Genomic DNA, 19,864 nt, shown 5'->3' on the forward strand with positions numbered 1-19,864 from the left:
TCTTGGAGGTCTCTTCCAATCTAGACAATCTGTGATTCTGTGGTTCTGTAACATGAATGAGCATTACAAAGATGATATGTTCTTCATGTCATTTGTACCACTTTTCCAGTGCAGACAGGAAAACAAGGAACTAGCAACATTGTCAATAAATGCAATTCAAGTTAGGTAGTATGAAAACTTTGTTGTTGCTGTTGTTGTTTTGGTGGAATTCTTGTTTGTTTGTTTGCTTTTTCTGGAATGGGCTATGAATATTGTGCTTATGCAAATATTTGACTTTGCTTTCTATAAAAACAACATGGAAAAATTTTCATTAACTTTATGAACCCATTTAGTTATGAAGTAAGTTATAACTGGTGAAAAGGGTAATTTGAGCTTGTTTGCAGTTCACAACAAACCTACAAGGATTAAAAAACAAAACAAAACAAAACTATCAAAATGAAAGCAGAATGTTTGGTTAATGTCACTGCATCAACATTACAAGCTCTTATTTTTTCATCAGACTGAGGTATGACACTGTCACCTAGCAACTTTTCAAAGGCATTTAGATTTGATGGTGCTGACCTCTACAGAGAAGTCTATAAATAAATTAATTTATAAATTAGTACTGTTTATAAGTGTCAAAAGCATCATATTTGACATTAAGAAATTAACACTATATAGAAGGAAAATAATTCTCATCCTGGCTGTTATATGTTGCGAGGATTTAAGCTGTCACAAAATACTGTAACCCTTGGAAGCAATGGTGTGCATTTCCACTATCTTTGCTTTTGAATATATACATACATACATGTAAGATTAATATACATATATGTATGAGTTTATACATATTTATCTATGTATATGTTATACTTTCATACTATTATACTATTATTATACTTTTTGGTAAGTTCCATGTTTTTCTAGTTTTTTACGTTAACAGAGAGGAAAGATTCCTATATTATGTTTCACCCATACTATTTAATGTTTCTTAGTATGTACAACTCCTTATTCTTCAGTAAGTTCACCTGCCCTGCTCTGCCAGACCACCTGTAGCCTGAGGCATGAAGCTGCATGGTGCACCATAATCTGCCTTAATTCTGACTCTACTGCCTGCGCCCAAGAGCTGTGTGATGTATTGTGAGTTAAGACAGTCACAAAAACATTAAAGTATATCCTTTTATTTGAGCTGCTTTGCCATAAACTCTCAATTCAGCCAGAGGAGCTGGATTCTACTTCTCTTTCATTCTTTTTCTGACATCATTCTACACCAAAACTCCATTATACTTCTGTGAATGCTGACCACAGTCCCTAATTCCAGCTGTAGCCACAAGCAGCAGTATGCATCTTCCTACAAACAGTTCCATTTCTCTAGTGTTGAAATGCAGTAACTTCATATTGAAATACTGCTGCCAAAGTGCCTGGATGGAGCATATCTTTCTCTGTACATGGAAGAGCTTAACCAGAATTAATAGAAAGGATGGTCAGCAAAACTTAGTCTAATTTCAGCTAATGCATTGGCTGTGGGCAGCATCATGTCAATCAGCCAGTGCCTTTGGTGTATACATTAAAATTAGGAAAAACCAAAATAATAAAAGCTAAATTAGACCTAATAATTTATAAGGAAGAGTCTTGAGCAGTCCAACCTCACAGAAGGAGGCCTAGGCCCTCCATGGCACAGCTGAAAATAGTGTCCCTTGCAGTGGTTTTCTAGGTTGTATTTGACTTCATAGAATAGAATATCCCAAGCTGGAAGGGACCCACAAGGATCATGGAGTCCTACTCTCGGCTCCACAGAGCACTACCTAAAAATCAACCGTATTTCTGATTTCTGATAGCACTGTCCAAACAGTTCTTGAAGTCCAGCAGGCTTGGTGCTGTGACAACAGCCACAGGGAGTCTGTTGCAGTGCCCGACAACCCTCTCAGTGCTTTTTCTAACACCCAGCCTGACGCTCCTCTGTCCCAGCTCCATGCCATTCTCTCGGGTCCTGTCGCTGTCCCCAGAGAGCAGAGCTCAGCACCTGCCCCTCCGCTCCCCTGTGAGGGAGCTGCAGGCTGCCATGAGGCCTCCCCTCGGCCTGCTCTGCTCTGGGCCAAACAAATCAAGGGACCTCAGCCGCTCTTCATATGCTTTCCCCTCCAGACCCTTCACCACCTTTGAATGCTCTCTAATAGTTTTATAGTTCTATGCTGTGGTGCCCAAAACTGCACACAGTACTCGAGGTGAGGCTGCACCAGCATGGGACAATCCCTTCCCTCAACAGGCTAGCAATGCCATTCTTGATGCACCCCAGGACACAGCTGGCCTCATTATTGTTATAAGTTGCCCCCTTAATTAATTTTCAGAGAGCATTGCATTAATAATAGAAAGGAATTTATTGAGTAAGCAACAGCAAGCAAAACAGCGCTGGGCAGCCGGGGAGTCTCGGCTCCACCAACGGTGCGCACCTCACCCCCGCCAGGGTCCCTTTTTATATCTTGGTGATTTCAGGATTACGCAGCACATCCTGGTATATTCTGCGGCTGCGCGCGCTGTTGCTAGGGGGTCGTCTCTGTCCCTCTGGTGGTCGTGAAGATGAAGGCCGTAGTCTTCCTCGGCGTTGTGGTTCAACTTTTTTTTTATTTGCTCATGTTGGCCCAGCGTGAGACAGGAAGGCAGGGTGTTGATACGCTAGTTTAGCAACTTATCAGGAGATGGTTACATGAGCTTTGCAGCAGTGTCTTTAAACAAAAGAGACAACTGAGATGCAGAAGGAGAGAAGGGGAGGGGGGTTCTCTTTTTTGTTACATTAAGCAAAAGAATTTTCATAGTGTCTAGCCAAGCATTATACAGCTCCTTACTTCAGCAGGGAGTTTTCACAACTCCCGTTCCTCAAACAGAACTCCTTGTTTTTATAATACAAAAGACAATGAACAAACATTTATTGTGTATTACAATTACAAGCTTTCAAAGAAAGAAAAATGTTAGTAACTAGATGAGGAACTTTTCAAAGGATTATCAGGCATGTAATGTATCGTCACATTTGCTAAAAGTAAGGGAAATAGATGTAAACATCCTAGAAAAAGAGATGAGGGGGCACATATGCAGTGCACTGCCTAGTCATTTGTATTTTGTCTTTACCTACGTGGCCTCTGTGGGTGAGCCTGTTGGGCCCTACGTGGGTGCTCGCAGCTGCAGGCTCTGCCTGTCTCAGCTCCAGCCCTGCAGGTCACATGAAGGCTTCACAAGGTGGGGGAAGAGTGGGTGCTAATGGGATCTGCCTGGAGGCTTGTCTGAACCAGCTAATCCAAAACTGAGCTAACAGCACTTTAAATCAAATCTAAGCCTGGAAAAGAGGAATTGCTTTGAGTGTTAAAGAAAAAAATGACTTTAATAGCAGTGAGAGTGGAAAAAAATATTTTACAGAAATTTGGCAATGGTTCTACCCCCTAAACCTTTCATTTCTCTTTTCCTCGTCTCCTGTGATTCTTAGGCTTAACCTGCTTTAAAACTGAGCTTCAGCAGGCTGGATGCTTTGCTGTTGGAGAGCAGCACATGCGCACGCACACACACACACACACACACACACACACACAGACACACACACACACACACCCCCCCCCACACACACACACACCCTGGGGCCAGCAGCGCCCCTTGTTTGCACCCAGTGGAGACACAAGTGATGTCCTGGCTGCCTTGTTTTTCAGAGGCATATCTCTGGTTGATACCAGGGCAAACAAGTCCCCCTGCTCCCTTCCCAGCATGGTGGTGATGCCATGGAGAGAGGGAAAGGGCAGGCAGGTCGGTGCATATATACGGGTCACAAACCAGGCAAGTGCAGAACTTAACTTTTTCTTAAATTTTGTTTCTTAATCTTCATGGATACCTCACTTGTATATCTGTGGGGCAGGATGGGTGTCTGCTGGCTTGTCTGGCACCAACCAACTTCTTTTCTATATGTTGATAAAGCACATGTCCCAGTCAGTTTTTTCCCTTCCTTTCCCTTTGAGTGTAAGAGGAAGAAGCTTCCAGTTACCTGGGCAGAACTGCCAGCAGGAACAGCCAGAAAACCTGACCATGATGTAGGTCAGGCAGTGAGACTTTCTTCTGCTTCTGGGAGGGCTGTGGTTTCTTCAGCCTCCAAGAAAAAGAGGTGCTAGGTGACCTAAGACCTGGCTGGATATCTGGCTTGGGCTGCTCAGCCAGGACAGATGGACAGGAACAGGTGGTTACCTTTGGTGTTTGCTGACACAGGACAGACAGACATTTTGTTAAACATCACAACAGGCAGCACAGCTATCCCTCTCTCAGCAGCCTGAAATAAATGTCATATTTCATGGTTTCTTCTCTAGCATTCAGGCACTCATTGTGCTGGGCTCCTCCAGCTCCCACAGGGGTGAGTGCATCTGACAGGACCAGGAAGAAGGGCAGAAAAAAGAAAGGACGGACCGAGGAGCTGATTCCTGTGAGAGACTTACATACCATGTCTTGGTTGCACGCTGCGTTGCAAAGCTGCAGCATGAATGCAGCCAGGAGCACAAGCCGAAGCTCACGGCAGGACTTTCTCAGAGCAAGCTGCCCCCAACAGCCACTTGTGGAGCCATAAAAAAGCCAGTGACGCTTCACACCTGAGCCTGCTGTGCAGGGGAAACAGGGCTTTGTGCATCCTTCGTAAACCCAGCAGGCTGCCTCGCCATTCCTTCTTCTACAGGAGGGCCAGCAGCACTACACTTCTTGCAGATTTTATTCCCAAATTCATTCAAACAAACATAATTGAAGACATTGTATATTCTCTGAGTGTTATATAATTTGCATTTCTGTCTTGATCACTCTTTCTCATTGCAACCAAGTGATGAGCAGAGTTGAGACACCACATCCAGCACAGTGTGGCAGGTTTGATGGCACACGGGTATGTGCCAGCTCTGCGTGTCAGGTCTGCACAGTGGGTTAGTGTCAGTGTGCAGTAGGTGTCTAAAATAAAAGCACTGTTACTGCTACAGTAGTTAAATATGAATTGTTTCCCCCTTAAGAAGATGTGTCATGTGCCATGAGGTCCAACACCATTTATTTATGCTCCAGAGTTCCCATAGCTTCATGAAACAAGAATTTTATTGAGTTTTTCTTATGCTGGCTATATAACAAACATATATAATGACTGATGGTAATTAAAAGCTATTGAATTCTGGCTCTGCTGCAGCCAGTCAGAACATTTTCTACTCCACAGGCTAGGGTGAAACCAAGCCAGATCAGAGAGGCTATTCATGCTCATAATGGCGCTTTCTCTCTCTCCCTTCTTTCCTAGCTCCCTTCCAGACACAAGATATTTTTAATGAGCAAGAAGGAGTAACTCATTTTGTCCTAACATCACCGAACAATGCAGATTGCAGTGCAAAGAACTGAACAGCAATAGTCTTGCTGCCTCAGTACAGAGTGTAATAAAAGGTAAAGTGATCATGTCCCATAACGATAGCTGTTCCCCATAGGCAGTGAGGTTTTTTTGTTATCATCTCTTTGCACTCTTGTTAGGCAGAAGCAGCCTGGGACTGAACAGAGGGCAAGAGAACAAAGTAGATTGAGACAGACAGCAGCAGAGACTTCCCCTTGGGATTGCCAAGAGCATAATATGGGATCTAGCAAAAGAAACAGTGAAAAACACAGTTTGATTTATTTTTTTTCCTGAAAACCTAATTAATCTCTGAGGGAATCTATCTGTATGGCATTCGATCTGGCTTTCCAGAGTTTTCAGTTCCACCTTCCATCTGTAATAGAAAATATCCCTATCATCAAAAAAAAAAAAAAAAAATCCCTTTCTTAATTCAACCCTCTTTCACTGACACAATTAAGTACAATTTCCTACTTTTTTATCCACTAACTGTGGATAAAAGTGATGCTGAAGCAAAGCTGGGAGGGTTCCACTTGGGAGCCAAAAGGCTTCACTTTGGAGGAAAATACTTCAATTTGTTGTATTACTACTTTACAGTCCATAGGTTGATGAGATTATGAGTTCCAGTTTAATATTTCTTTAGTGATTATGTCACAGCAGCAGGTATTTATATTTCATCTTATCAATAGGAGAAAAGTAGCAAGCATGCTAAGAAAATATAACATTATTAGAATGATTGCTTGTGGGTGGGAAATGCACATTTGAGGTGATTGCATAGTCACATATCTTCCTGTGTTCTGACATGCTGCACTGACACGCGAGCCCCACAGTGGGGATGGAGATGTCTGGAAGGCAAAAGAAAGCCTGACATCACTTTGTCCCCAAGTGTGTGCACAACAGCAACAGAAAATCTGTTCTAAATGGATAAAAACTCTTTGTATTAATTAAATCAATGCAAATTATGTAATTTAGATGACTGGTGGTTGTAATGGCCTGTACAAAGATATTCTGCCAGCTTAAGTTGAATTGGAAAGGCAATCAACCCTCAGAGCTGGAGAAACAGCTCACAGCTAAGGTTAAAAGCACACAAAAGTAGAAAAATTCTCATTGAATATCTCCAGGCTAACAGCAGGGTGGGGGGAGGAAGGGGAATTGCGGGGGGGGGGGGGGGGGGAAGTGGGGGGGAGTATTAATTTATTTTTTTTTTCCAAAAGAGGCCTGCTATTGATGTGTCTCCACTTCTGCTTGCCAGCTGCAGGGCCATACTTCTGGCATCTAGTGGCTCAGATCAGTTCACAGCCCCTGATAAACTCGGCTGCAGTGGCAAAAAAGGCTACTCCCTTGTACACCATCCAAATCCATCGCCCCAAGATTAAACATACATGATCTGAAGTATCTTGGCCACAAGCTTATTCACAGCATGTCTGCTAACATGCTGACATTGCATTATTGATGCCAGGCTGGAGTTTAAGTCAGGTAAGACAGCTGCAGAGAAGGAGAACCAGCAGCAAAGCACCCAGAAGGAGTTTCTCTTCGCAGCTATTCCTGCACTCCTCTGGGCAAAGTCACACCGGCTGATTTAAGCTGCCAATGACAATGATTAAGCTCTTCCTTTGACTTTGTCCTGAAATAGGCTATGTCCTCCTTTGGGCTATTTATAATACACACAGAGGTATTCCTCTTCTTAATTAGTCTCCTAACAGTGTGAGTCACTCAGTGGATAAGTAGAGCTCATACTGCAGACTACAGGATAAGCAGCTACTCCAGCTCCCATGTTTCTTTACCTTCCCGGCCGTGTACATTGAAGTGCAGACTAAGGGTCTTTTGGAATCACTGTGCCTCTCAGGAGGATGTAACCACCCCTGGGATTTAACACATGGATAGATGGAAGTGAACGGCAATACTTAATAATTTGGCTGAGGTGGGAGATAAGTGGAAAGGGAGAGAGGGGCTGAATGCAACACCAGTGCAGAAGAAAGATCACTACAGTTGGACACTTGCATGGCAGTGAGCAGTCTTTTTATCTTGTCCTGGCAAAGAGGACTCCCACCGTGTTCTGCATTAGGTAGCTACTGGGGATGAAAAGCTGTGATAAATTATTATGTTATGCCAGAAGAGTTATTACTTCTTTAGGTGCTATCCCCACCACATAGTGTAAGGTACAGAGACAGACCTTGTTCCCTGTGTGACTCAGGGCGGTGACTATGATACCCTGAAGTCTTGTTTGGCTCAAATCTTGTTGATTCAAGGATGTCCGTGGGGCATTTCTCCAGTTCCAATGTCCCAAAACTAAGTTCAGCTGAAGTTGCAGCCTGTATTTAACAGACCATTATACATGGTGAAAAGTCCCCCCCACTTCACCCCAGAACAGTTTCCGTGGACTGCTGGAATGGGATAAGAAAGACAGTTTAAACACAAGAAATTATATTGCATTCTTTTACATTATCTTACTACAAATTAGATTATAATTTTAATGTTGTTTATTTATTTATTTATTTTGTGCACCAGGTTATAATGTTGGGAAACTATTTTACAACATTGCACACAAATAATAAATCATGCAGCACAGATGTTGCCACTAATTGTAATATATCAAGTGAAGAATAAAACACTCTGCCTGGCTTTTAATTAGGTCTGCTCCAAGCAGAGACAGAAATAAAAATTTACTTGTCTTTTAAGTAAATACCATCTGCAATATATTCCAATTCCACAATCTAGAGCAAAGCATATCTGCTGATTGCTATGCTATGGCATTATTTTATTTGAGGTGGAAAGCTTGTTGGCAAAGTGAAGGCAAATCAGCTACAACAGTTATGTTGCAGCATAGCTCTGACAGGAGGAATGCCCCCCAGCCTGTTTCAGTCAATGTCTCAGTCAATGTCTCAGACATTTCAGGCCATAGGTGCCCTTGGCCTGACAGCAGGAGTGCTCGAGGAAGGGTCGGAGTGTAACCCTGTATCTGTGTGTCACATGGTGCTTTGGGACAAACACTAAGACTGGCACATAAAGGTCCAAAGAGAGAACTATGTAACAACTGGCTGAACCACACACACTCAAGTTTTTGCATTATTAGAGTGGTGTGACAACAATAAAGGCTGCAGGAAGCAAGTCAAAAGCACTCATTGCCTCTCTAAGCCTAGCACCTCTCAACATGCTGCACAACCAAAGAATTTCCTCCTCTTGAAAAAAAAAAAAAAAAAAAGAAAAAAAAAAGTATATGTAGTGACAAAACCTCTAATATTGTCTAATTTATTTTGCCATTCCCATTTTGTATTTGCAATGTACAAAAATATACCAGTATAAATGCCTAATGCCAAAGGAATCAGGTCGCATTAGTCACTGTTTATTGATGTGCGACTTGCATATATGTTTGCTTCCAGCTGCATGGTTATAACATGTAAAATAAGAGGCTTAGATCCATGTTAGACGATTGCAAGAGTTATTTGAGCCCTGGGACTAGTGGCTGACAGACGGGCATTGTCATCTGGAGGAGCCAAGCCAGCTCCCAGTCACTCATGACATCAGGGCTTCTTGTCACCAGGAGCGTTTAAACTCAGCCCAAGGAGAAGGGCAGAAAAGCACAACACAACACGAGTAGAAGCTGAAGTGTGTAGGACCTTCTACCTTTCACTGGCTAATTTAAGCCTCTCAGAAAATTCTAGTGCAAAATATTTTATTGTAGCATGCAGCAACTTTGCAGGCTGCTTCCACATTAATGTAATTCCCCCTTGCCCTCACCCTCCAGTTAATTAGAAGGCAATGACACCTTCCTCATTGGATTAGTGTTAGCTGTACTTATCAAAAGTAAAACTGCTGCAAATGAAGATTCCTTACAGGTTTTTGTTGTTGTTTTGTTGCTGTTGTTTTGTGGTTTGTTTGTTTGTTTTTTTTCTACATGTACACCCCCATTTGCAGTGTGACAAGAGACAAAAAAAAAAAAAAAAAAAATACCTACCAATACTTTTTTTTTTTTTTTTTAAAAAAATGAATTTTATACCTAAACCCTTGTATCCTCTGGTCCTTCCAGACTGATGTTAAAATGCATCCAGAGCCAAAATTCTGAAGCCATACCTGAAGCCACCTTCAGCTGGTGTCAGACTGATGGGCTTTGTGTTCTGGCTTGTGAAGGTCAGACACTTCAGGGAAGAGAGTAGGTGTCATAATCTCCTCTAGTTGCAGCTGTAGTATTGGTCCATTTCTAAATGAAACAGAATAGAAATCTGTAAATCAAAACAAACAAACAAAACAAAACAAAACAAAACAAAAAAAAAAAAAAAAAAAAACAGAAAAACAAAACAACAAAAAACCTGCTTATTTAATCTTTTGTTTTCTTTTCTCCTTACTATTTGTCTCCTTACTATTTGTTCCTGGGTAACCAGATGGGTGCATGAAAGGAAATTACTAACTAAAGGGCTTGTTGTGCTCTCACATAGAGTAAATCCGTTTAATCCATTTTAATCGGCTGCCTTTGAAATTTTGGACTCTTACCATGGTTTATCACGGCTCCTATGGGAAGAACAACAAGCAATTACAGCATCTTTCTTCAACACTGTAGTCTGTAGTCCTTCTATTCACCTGAATGACCACAACCATGCTCTGGCAAGCTTAAAAAATAAAAATAATAATAATAATAAAAAAAAAATCCCCAGTCACTTTTCCGGGCTCCTCAGTGTGCCCATCTGCAGGGAAGGTGCAGCCACTTGCCAGCCACCTGCCAGCAGGGAACAGTTCTGGGGGCTGCACCTGCAGCATCTGCAAAGAGACAAAAATGGCAGGGAAGTTGCCCAAACCTGCACAGTGTAGGAGCATGGGAGTGAAAGGAGACCCAGTATATTGGAGGGAGCTGAGGGCATGATTTGAGCTGGGGAAGGTTGCAATGCTTGGGAGCATGAGTTTGCCCTGTGGCAAGGCTGGGGTGCCAGGGACGTTTTTCCTCCCCTGCTGTCCCCATGTCCAAGACGCATCCTCCACACCAGCCCCCAGATGAGGGGGCCAGCTCGCTCCACCATGGGACCTCAGGACAATCCCTGGTGTCATTTGGCCAACACCAGCTTTTCCTATAGATGAGCCCTCCTGAGGAGCCACGCAGCAACCTGCACACAAAATAATAAGCTTAAAGACACATTCTTTTTAAGAAATCTTGTAGTATTTCAGGTAGCCCTACTTTTCCCATCTTATTAATTTTGCTCTGGTTAAATGAAAGCTGATAAAATAGAAACTGCTGTAAGAGCCAGAGAAAATTAGGTTATATAACCTCTTTTTTATTTATTAACATGATATCAAAGTTGTTTCTTATCATTCTTCAGGTACATTGTGCTCAGGAATAAATTAAACTGTCTATTCAACAAAGAGGAGTAGCTTTTTCTCCTGCTAATTTTCTCTCTCCTTCTCAATTCTCACTCTATTTTTCGGGGAAAAAATAACGAGCTTAGCTGGAGCCAGAGAAGCCCTTCGAGCTTTGCGCAGTACCCCCCCTTGTGACTACCTCACATAGTCCAAGTGGTCCATCTATCGGTCTCCGACCGATACGACAAGCAGCAAAGTCAAAAGTACAGTGATGTTTTCCTTTACATAATTATTTGCTGTTGCCAAATGGAGTGACAGCTGAGCCCTTTTTAGGTCAAGATTTGTGCAAAAAACAAAGGCACGTAAATCATTCTCGTGTTTCCCCCTGGCTCCCATTTCTTCCCGCCCTGGGCCCAAGAGCCTGGGGAGCAGCGGTGCAGGCCAGAGTTCTCCTGGTGCCCGTCCTGCTCCCCAGGGCCCTGGGCTCCAGCCGCTGGAGGCTGCAGTAAGGCCGAGGCCAAGCGAGGCCTGCAGGGAGCACGGTGCGGCCTAGAGGTCACAGTGCTGCTCCACCTGGGGCCCCGCACCTGGAGCTTTATGAGGGAGAGCACGGTCACCCCTCACCACCTATGAACAGCTTCAGTGTGAAAAAGAAATAACACACCACTTGTGGTCAGTGGGGCAGATCTAGAAACCCCCTTGTGTTTCTGGGGGTGGCCAGGGCACGGGCAAGGGTGACTTGCCAAAGGTTCCTGGTAGTGGTAACCACTGCAAAATTAGTGTATTATCTACCTCCTCTGGAGTCATTTCATGGCAGCATTTTACCCAGAGGGCAGCAAGGCCTGCAGGCCTCTAGCATCACCCAAGCAGGCACGAGGAAGGGCCTGGGTCACAATGGTTCCTGACGGCACAAGGACACAGTTCTGGCTAACACCAGAGTCTGACAAAGGATGTAAACCCGAGGGAGATAGATGGAGCGTGTGTGCATGCTTTTTTTTCTCTCTCAGGCTCCCTTGAAGGGCAGGACAGCATAAATAGGTCTGTCCCATGACGTTGCACTGCAAATATGGAAGTGTTAAAATAACTAATCAAAACCTGACCCAGCAAAGAGAGATTAGCAATTCCTGAAAGCCACCCAGGTTCATCATGTTAATCTCAATTAGGCAGAAAAGTCTGTACTTATTAAAATAGACAGCTTTCTATTTTATGCATGCAAGGGCAAGAAAGAAGTTAAGTAGATGTGTGGGTAACACTGCTGAGGAAAAGCACAAAGTAAATAGGGGGACAAGAAGCCTTAGGTTTTTTTGTGGTGTTGTTGTTTATTTGTTTGTTTTAAAGGCTGGTGAGACATCAGAACTTCTGAGTAAGCATGACAAGAACCTATCTGTTATTACATGACATGGTGCCTTTCCAGAAAAACAGGGGACAGCAAGAGGTGCCATGAAGGTCTCGCTGACCTGCCACCTCCTGCTTTTCATTCCAGTGTTAAGCTGGAAGAGAGATAGTGTCTAATGCTCAGAGCAGGTAAATGAAAAGCTGCTGAGACACAAGGCATATGGCAAAGGTTCTATAAAATCAAATCAAATTGCTATGGAACAAAAGGGCAAATGGGAGAAAAGCCAGTCATTTCTGATAACTGATGCCTGGAAATTTTACCCACTGTATAACAATAAAATATTATAGGACAGAAACATTTTCAGTCTGTATCCATGGGTGTATATGTGTGCTCCAGTGCATCAGTGTAGCTAGAAATGGCAATAACAGGCAGTGTTATTTTCCTATTATGTTCACCGTGAGCTTGTTGTCCTGCTTCTGCTTCACACCTGCAAGTCTGAAAGTAGCAGTTCCCCAGTTCAGATTTCACCATTGTATCTGGTAGTTATCATGTTTGTGCTTATATAAAGGCTATAAATGACCAGCTCTTCAATTTAAACCAAAAGTAAAATCAATCCTTTCTTTTCTTTTCTCTGCCCTCCCCCCTCCACTTTTTTTTTTTTTTTCCCCAGATGACAGCAAAACCGTGAACACAGGTAGGAAAATAATTGATGCATTCTAAGAAGCTGTCAGGTGTGAGAAATGTTGAAGGCTCAACAACCCAATAATGGTATGAGAAGGTGTTAGACAGCAGATTTATGTAGCAGCACCAACACAGCATCAGATATATATAACAGAAATTAAGATAACACACTTCTGGGAAACTTCTACTTTTTTTTTTTTTTCTTTTTCCTTCTGAAAGCAACGCTGTTGCACATGATCTGAAACACAGCAGCTTACGGAGCAATATGGGAGAGGTCCACATAGAAGAGTCCCAATAGCAAGCAAGGACTCTCTGGGCATTTCCACAGTGTTTCCAGGAGCGTAGTTGCAGGTGCCAACAGAAGGACAGAGCTCTCCTTTTTCCCTTCCTCCACATTTCTTTTACTGGCTTATTTGCCCAGATTTAAATTATTTCCCCACTTAAGGAGCTCCGGCCCTGCTGCCTTACGCACCCTCTCCTGCCTATGAACTTGTTTAAATGTCCACACCAGAGGGATTGTCAATGCCTTTATAGATATTACCACCATGTACACAGTTGTCCAGATCTATGACATCCCCGTCATCCCTAAAACATCCAGGTCCCTTCAGCCATGCTGCTTTGCGAATTGAAAGACAAATACCCTCCCCAAATTTGGTCCTAATTGCTTTCCAATATTTGCAGACTTAACCTCGGCTTGAAGAGCCAAGGGTACTTTTCAAAGAAATGTTGCTGATTTCAGTGCCTCTGGAGGACCCGCAGTGATTACCTCTTTCAGTCTCTACATTTCTCAACACCCTGTCCTTTATTTTAAACTGCACAGTATCCTGCCCTGACCAGATTCAGGAAACAGACCATTTTTGCCATCCAGCTAAAGTCTCTGCCTGTGTCTGCCATGTTTATCTAATCAATAAAGCACCAATAAAAAAGCAAACTTTTCTAAGGCAGCCTGAGCTTTTTTCTTTTAACCAAAACAAAAACCCTGAAATGCATCAATTTCCCATTAGAACTCAAAGATTTCTAGCATCCTATAATACTGCTTCTGCATTTCACTATTCTGCTGGCATTTTAGACACTTAAAATGAAAAATTAGCTCTCAGAAAGCAGGATCTTCCTGATTAGAAAAACTTGTTGAAACTGTAATGGAAAGATCATAACAACTTCATTAGTCTTCATTAAATAAAATAAATGTTATTTCTATTCCTTTCACATAAAATCATATATTACAACTATTAATATTGCAGAGATGTTTCTTTTGTCCCAGAATTTAATATATAAAACTGCAAACCTCATTGCATGAAAAACAACTTACAATCACCAGAATGACATGCAGTTCATCTTTTTTATGTTCATTAATTTTCTGTAAATAGAACACAGTCGCTTTGCATTGTTTGCACTAAAGGAGAGCTCAGAGCAGTTTACCCTGTTACTACTTATCATTTATTTGGGTAATAATTTTAAAAAGCTTTTAAATTAAAATGATAAAGATAGTTAGAGGGAAAGATACAGCCTTTTGGAATTTTTCAAGTATGATAGATTAACCCAGCAAAAAAAGATGGTTCTCATTCAAGAGATGTGCCAGGGCTGGCTGCACATCTCGAGCAATTTCTCAAGCCCCCTACCACATGCTAGGCATCTTGCCCACATCCATTTTGGCACATAATCGCACAAGTCTCCTGCTCTTGACTCCCGCTGGGGGCTGAGCCTCATTCAGACAGTCCCTGCTGCCACAGGCTGTGATGAGCGATTCACCACATCCCTGCAACATGGGCTAGCTGCAGCCTCTGCCAGTGAGGGGCTGGTGATACCCCAGCTCCTGCAGCTGAGCCCACTGCAGCCTTTGGCCACACCAAGGCCCTGGGCATCTCTCAGTCCTGCTGGGGCCATAGGAGAAGACAGAGTGGTCAGAGCAGGCACAAAGTATTCATCCTAGAACACTTGGTCCTCTATTTGCCTCCTCTGTGCAAACATGCTGTCAAACATGTACTCTTTCACTATGAAAAAATGTGGTTGTTGCAGGGTGTTGTAAGGAAAGGGCGGCCTCCTGGTCCCCTGGCTGCCACCCTTCTGCAGCCCCTTGGCCAGAGGATGCCACCTTGGCAAACCAGCTCAGGCCTCCTCCTTACACAGCCCTGGTCCTTACCAGCTGTTTGTCATCCTGGGCACACTAATTTGGGGGAAAACAAGGAAAACTACACAGAGCTGAATGTGAGCAGATGACAGGGAGCTGAAAGCGCTGCTGTAACAGTCCAGGCTGTACAAGAAGCCTTTATTCCTGTGTATCAAAACTTCTGAGTGCTTTGCAAGAGATAATGTTTAATGTTTCTAATGCATTTTTCTGTTTGATCTTGGATTTTTTTCCTAGATTTTACAATTCTGAAACAATGAATACTTTTGCAGTGGTGCTTTAGCCACATTCCCATTGCTCCTCGGTGCGGTTATCACCACAAGCAGACCTCGACCACCTGAACCAGGTCATCACCACAGGCGAGGCTGGGAGTCAGGACACTGCTGGTGGGTGCTGTAGCACTGGGTGACACTCAGAGATCATGGGGTTTGCTCCACATTGTTAAAAGGAGCCAAACAGCTTCACAGCAAGCAGCACTCCTGAGTAAAGTCAGCCTAGATGAAAAATACCTTTTGTGTTTGTCAGGAGCTGTGTGTGACAGAAGACACTGGTCTGACACACTAACTCTAGCTAGTTTCTCCTTCTGTTGCTAGCAGTTGCCTGCCAGAGAGGTTTGGGGTGGGTAGGAAAACCTGGCCAGCTCTGGGGACTGCTTTAACTTCCTTGCACTGATCTAGTTAGGAGCTCTGAGTCAAGGAGGATGAGGGAAGGCAAGAACAACCAGACCAGCTTTTTCCCAAGCTGTGATACATACAGCCCAAGAAGACAGCTGTTGACTGCGGGGCTTATTCACACCCTTCGTGTCTGACACGTACGTTTGGTTGCCCAAGCCTCCACAGCCCACAGTGTGATTCAGAGCAGAAACCAGGCAGGATGCTCTTAACTGCCATAGCAGCAGTTTGCCTGCTTCTGCTGGCAGTGGAGGGAGCCTGATCATCGAACTTGGATGCAGAATTTGTGGGCCTAAAAAGAAGAATGCAGCCGGTACTCCCAGCCCTCCCCCTGACTAGTTGCTCCCAGCCCTCCCCATGTGTACTCATCCAAAACCAAGCAGTGTGTGTGAGCATAGTCGTGCTGCTGAAGTCACACCAGTTGCCTCCCCTCAAGATGCAGAACCCACCAGCTTAACCCCACCACACACCTTCACACCTACGACCTACTCACCTCTCCAGGGCTGCTGGCACAGGACTGCAACATGTTGGTGGCCACCATGCAGAGGAAAATAGGTCCAAAATACTACAGCATTTTACTTGGCTCACATGCCTTATTCAATATACTTTATATATTTAGTTTTCTTAGCCTTTTCTGCCCATTAACTAAGACACCTTACTCTTACAAGGCCAGCCCCATCACTCATTTAAATTTACATCCAACTATCCATCAGCACTCATTATCTTTTTACCATGCTGATTTTATTATTACAGCTTACCCTGGCAATTAATTACTAACCTAAATAAATAAATAAATAAATAAATAAATAAAAATCTAGCAGACCATCCAAATCTCATTTAACAAAATATCTTTTGCTTTCCTTTTTTTTTCCCCCACTAACACATGCGAGAAAACTATAATTTCCTCTGGGTAATAGGCTTGCTTCAGCCCAGCCTCTCAGGCCTGTATTTCCTTGCTTGTATTTTTATAAAATGTAATAACAAACATTAAAAACAGAAAAAAAAATCAAATCAATAGTGTGTTCCTTTGTCATCTGTAGGTGTTGGGAGAAAAGGTAGGCTTTCACTGATCTGAAACAGCTAACAGCAAACACCATGCAGTCAGCTGAGGAAAATCCCCGTACTTATATTAGCTTTCCAAAGAATGTGCCACTCCAGCATCTGGATGCTGAGCATCCTTCCATGCATTACACAACCAGTGAGGCACTGCCAAAAATCTAATGCAAACTTAATATATGCTAATTTTACAAACCAGTATTCTGCAGGCAGAGACAGGGGGTTGGTCACTATTCCCCATTTCCAGAAAACACCAGGACTGACCTCAGAGTAAGAGCAGGGCAGTACCTAGTATCCAAACTTACAACACACATTTCTAAATCCAGTCCCTTTCACTCCTCATTTCAGCAGATTTAATAATGTATTTCTATAGGAAAAAAAATGCAGAGGTTACTTCTCGGTGGTAGGAAAGAACTGAATATTATTATCAACTATCTAGTTCAACATAAAATACTCAGGAGTGGGTTTTGCTCGCAGTATTAGATTAGGGGAATGGCATATGGCATGTCAAGTGATTAAGACTCTAAAACGTACATTTAAAGTGTGCTCATAATGAAATTCTTGAGAATTTTGCAATTAGTGGGAGAATTGGGCCTTTCATAATCTATTTAAGTAGAATATGTTATGCATTATGATAAGCACCACAGCAAACAAGCTGTCCAGGCATTTATTTCCCCCTGGAGCTCAAGAGCCCTCTGGGAAGCAAAGGATACCCACTGCTGCCCATGCCATGCCCAAGCCCTCTGACCAGCCCTGAGCTGCCCCTGAGCGCACTGAGCCCAGCCCAGGGCAGGACAGGCAGGAGGACACCTCACACAGATGGCCAAATCCTCCAAATTAAACAGCGGGATTCTTCCAGTGCCCACCTTCTGCAGCCAGACTGCCACCTGGAACAATGATTTGCTTTATACAAAGAGCATTTGTCATTCTTCTTTGTGTGCTTTTTAAAATTTTGTGCAAATGTCTTTGTCTCTGGAGCTCAGCTCCTGCAGTCGTGTCCAGCTCTTATTCTTTCACCAGCAACTTATAAACTCCCCAAAATAAGGAATTTTAATGGGAGTGCTGATTCAGCCTGTGCTTTGCTGTTCCAGCACGGAGTGCATTGAAAGGATGAAATAAAAGGACTTTAAAAACTCCAGCTCTGTGTGTCTGATGATTTTCTCTAGGGAAAAACCTGGCAAGTAATCTGACAATACCCATCCAGAGAAGCTTTCAGTTTGCCTGTGTGCTATGCATGCCAATGAAGGCAGGAATAAACAATCCATGCAGCAAAGTGGTGTATTATTTATGCATCGTCACATCCATCTATAAAGAAAATTGGCCCTAAATTAAACAAGCAGGTATCAATATTGCCTACGTGCTGGCTCCCAGGGAAAGGCTTGAGGGAAGAAGTCAAAATATCAGTAATAAGGGCTCTTTTCCTCCTATCGATGTAAACAAACAGCTTGTGCCACTGGAGCAATGTTTATATTAGCAAATACCCCAAGGTGTTTCACAGAAATCAATCTGCAGAGAAAAATTGCATAAGATAATAAAAATTCAGCAACTCCCAAACCCAAGTCTTACTGCATGTTAGGGGCTGGGGGGTGAAGGGTGAGGAGAGAAATAGCGAGGTCAACTCTTTTAATTTTTCAGAGCGTAGCTCACAAAATTATATCCTCCAAGCCCTGAATACCATGCTGCTTACAACTCGGTTCGATCAAATTCAAGGACAGGAGAAATTGCAGGAGGGAAAGCAAGTCGAATCAGCTACAAGCTGCAGGAATACGTGTTCAGAGAAAACTTCTGCAGTGGAGGGAACTGGGTGGGACCACTCGTATGAAATCCAAATGACTTGGCAGGTAATTTTCCACCCTCCTCCTGTGGCCCCTTACTCCTGTTGCACTGCAGCAGGTCCAGTGCATGGCAGCCTGCAAGGAAATGCCACCCCATTCTGTGACCTTGAGAAGCTCCATACCCTGCAGTAACAGTGGCATAGAGGACCGAATTATGGTTTCAGTGTAAAACCAGGCAGGATAAAACTTTGCTTCACTGTAAAAGCAAGCAGTGAATACAGTATGGTATTGCTTGTGATGATGACAATTGGTGAGGCTGTTCTGCACCTCTGCCAGTGGGCCCCATGAAACCAAGCAAAGGCATCAGCTAGCCATAATTTTAATATGCAGGAAAAAAAAAAAACAAGCTTTGCTCTGACGTTCACCTAGAGTGCCTGGCATTGCCACAGCAGTGGGACTGCCTTTACTCACGGCATCTCCTTTTCTGTTGGTCATGCTCAGAGTCTGCAGGGCTGCAAGTACACTGCCTCCTTTGGGGCAGGACTGGGCTCAGATCACTCTGCTACTCAGTCAAATGCAAACCTCTGCATTTATCTGCTCTTTAACTTTACTCCCTGGCTCAAAAATCACAGCAAAGTCAAATCTCTGGTGTGCAGAAAGGTTGGGGAATTCATTAATGGTTACAAGTGACACAGGTCACCCAGATTTGGAGATGCTACTGTGTCTATGTTTTTTGCGTTGCTTGCAATGCCAGAAAGAGATGTGAAAATCCAGAACTTCTGTCTCTAAATCAAAACATCCTTGAAATCTCATAGACTCTTTAAACATTGATCTTCTCACTGGCAACCCCTGCAGCCTACACATGGTATAAAGCACAGGTTACAGTTTCCTGGGGGTCTGATGTAATGAAGCCTTATGCCACTCTGCAGAACTGGAAAAGAACTGGCAGGGAGCTGAGTTGTGTGAAATGGAGGTGAAGATATGACGTCTCCTCTAAGCAAGAGGTGACTGTGCTGCTGAAATGGTCAAGATTTTGCTTGGCCATTCAACTCTTCCAACTCTGTAAGTCTCAGAAGGTTTTTCTGCTCAAACACACCCCATGAGGCTTTTCAGTTATGACAAAAGGCAAGGATGGTCATGTTTCCTGTGATGTCAGAAACCTCATGAGAACCAGTGTCTTCTTGCCAGATCTCTCTTATTACCAGATCTGGTCTGAAACTGGGTATTTGGAGGGATGGGGGGAGGGTTGAGGTTATGGAGAAATTATGGAAACTTTCTTTTCAAACATCAAACTTTTTTTCTGTACCAATTATGAATGAAGATTGAAATTGGCTTTTTTTCTATTGATTGGAGAAGGGAATTGTTGTGGTTTAACCCGGCCGGCAGCTAAACACCACACAGCCATTTGCTCACCCTCCCCCCTCCCTCTCTGGGATGGGGAAGAGAAATGGGAAAGTGAAGCCTGTGAGTTGAGATAAAGACAGTTTATTAGGACAGAGAATATAATAATAATAATAATAATAATAATAATAATAATAATAATAATAATAATAATAATAATAATAATAATAATAATAATAATAATAATAA

At 43.1% G+C, this 19,864-nt stretch overlaps 1 long non-coding RNA gene across 5 annotated transcripts in view; it reads right to left on the reverse strand.

Moving 5' to 3' along the window:
* Positions 1–2,335: 2,335 nt before the first annotated feature.
* LOC137864205 (uncharacterized) overlaps positions 2,336–19,864 on the reverse strand; it is a 49,941-nt gene continuing 32,412 nt past the window's right edge. For 3 of the 5 annotated variants that reach the window (XR_011101371.1, XR_011101370.1, XR_011101369.1), the window contains one exon: positions 2,336–9,542. This is a non-coding gene — a long non-coding RNA (uncharacterized lncRNA). The remainder of the gene's footprint in view (positions 9,543–19,864) is intronic. The other 2 variants (XR_011101372.1, XR_011101373.1) reach the window with 1 other exon arrangement.

This window comes from Anas acuta, chromosome 14 (assembly GCF_963932015.1).
Source record: "Anas acuta chromosome 14, bAnaAcu1.1, whole genome shotgun sequence".
Lineage (NCBI taxonomy): Eukaryota > Metazoa > Chordata > Aves > Anseriformes > Anatidae > Anas > Anas acuta.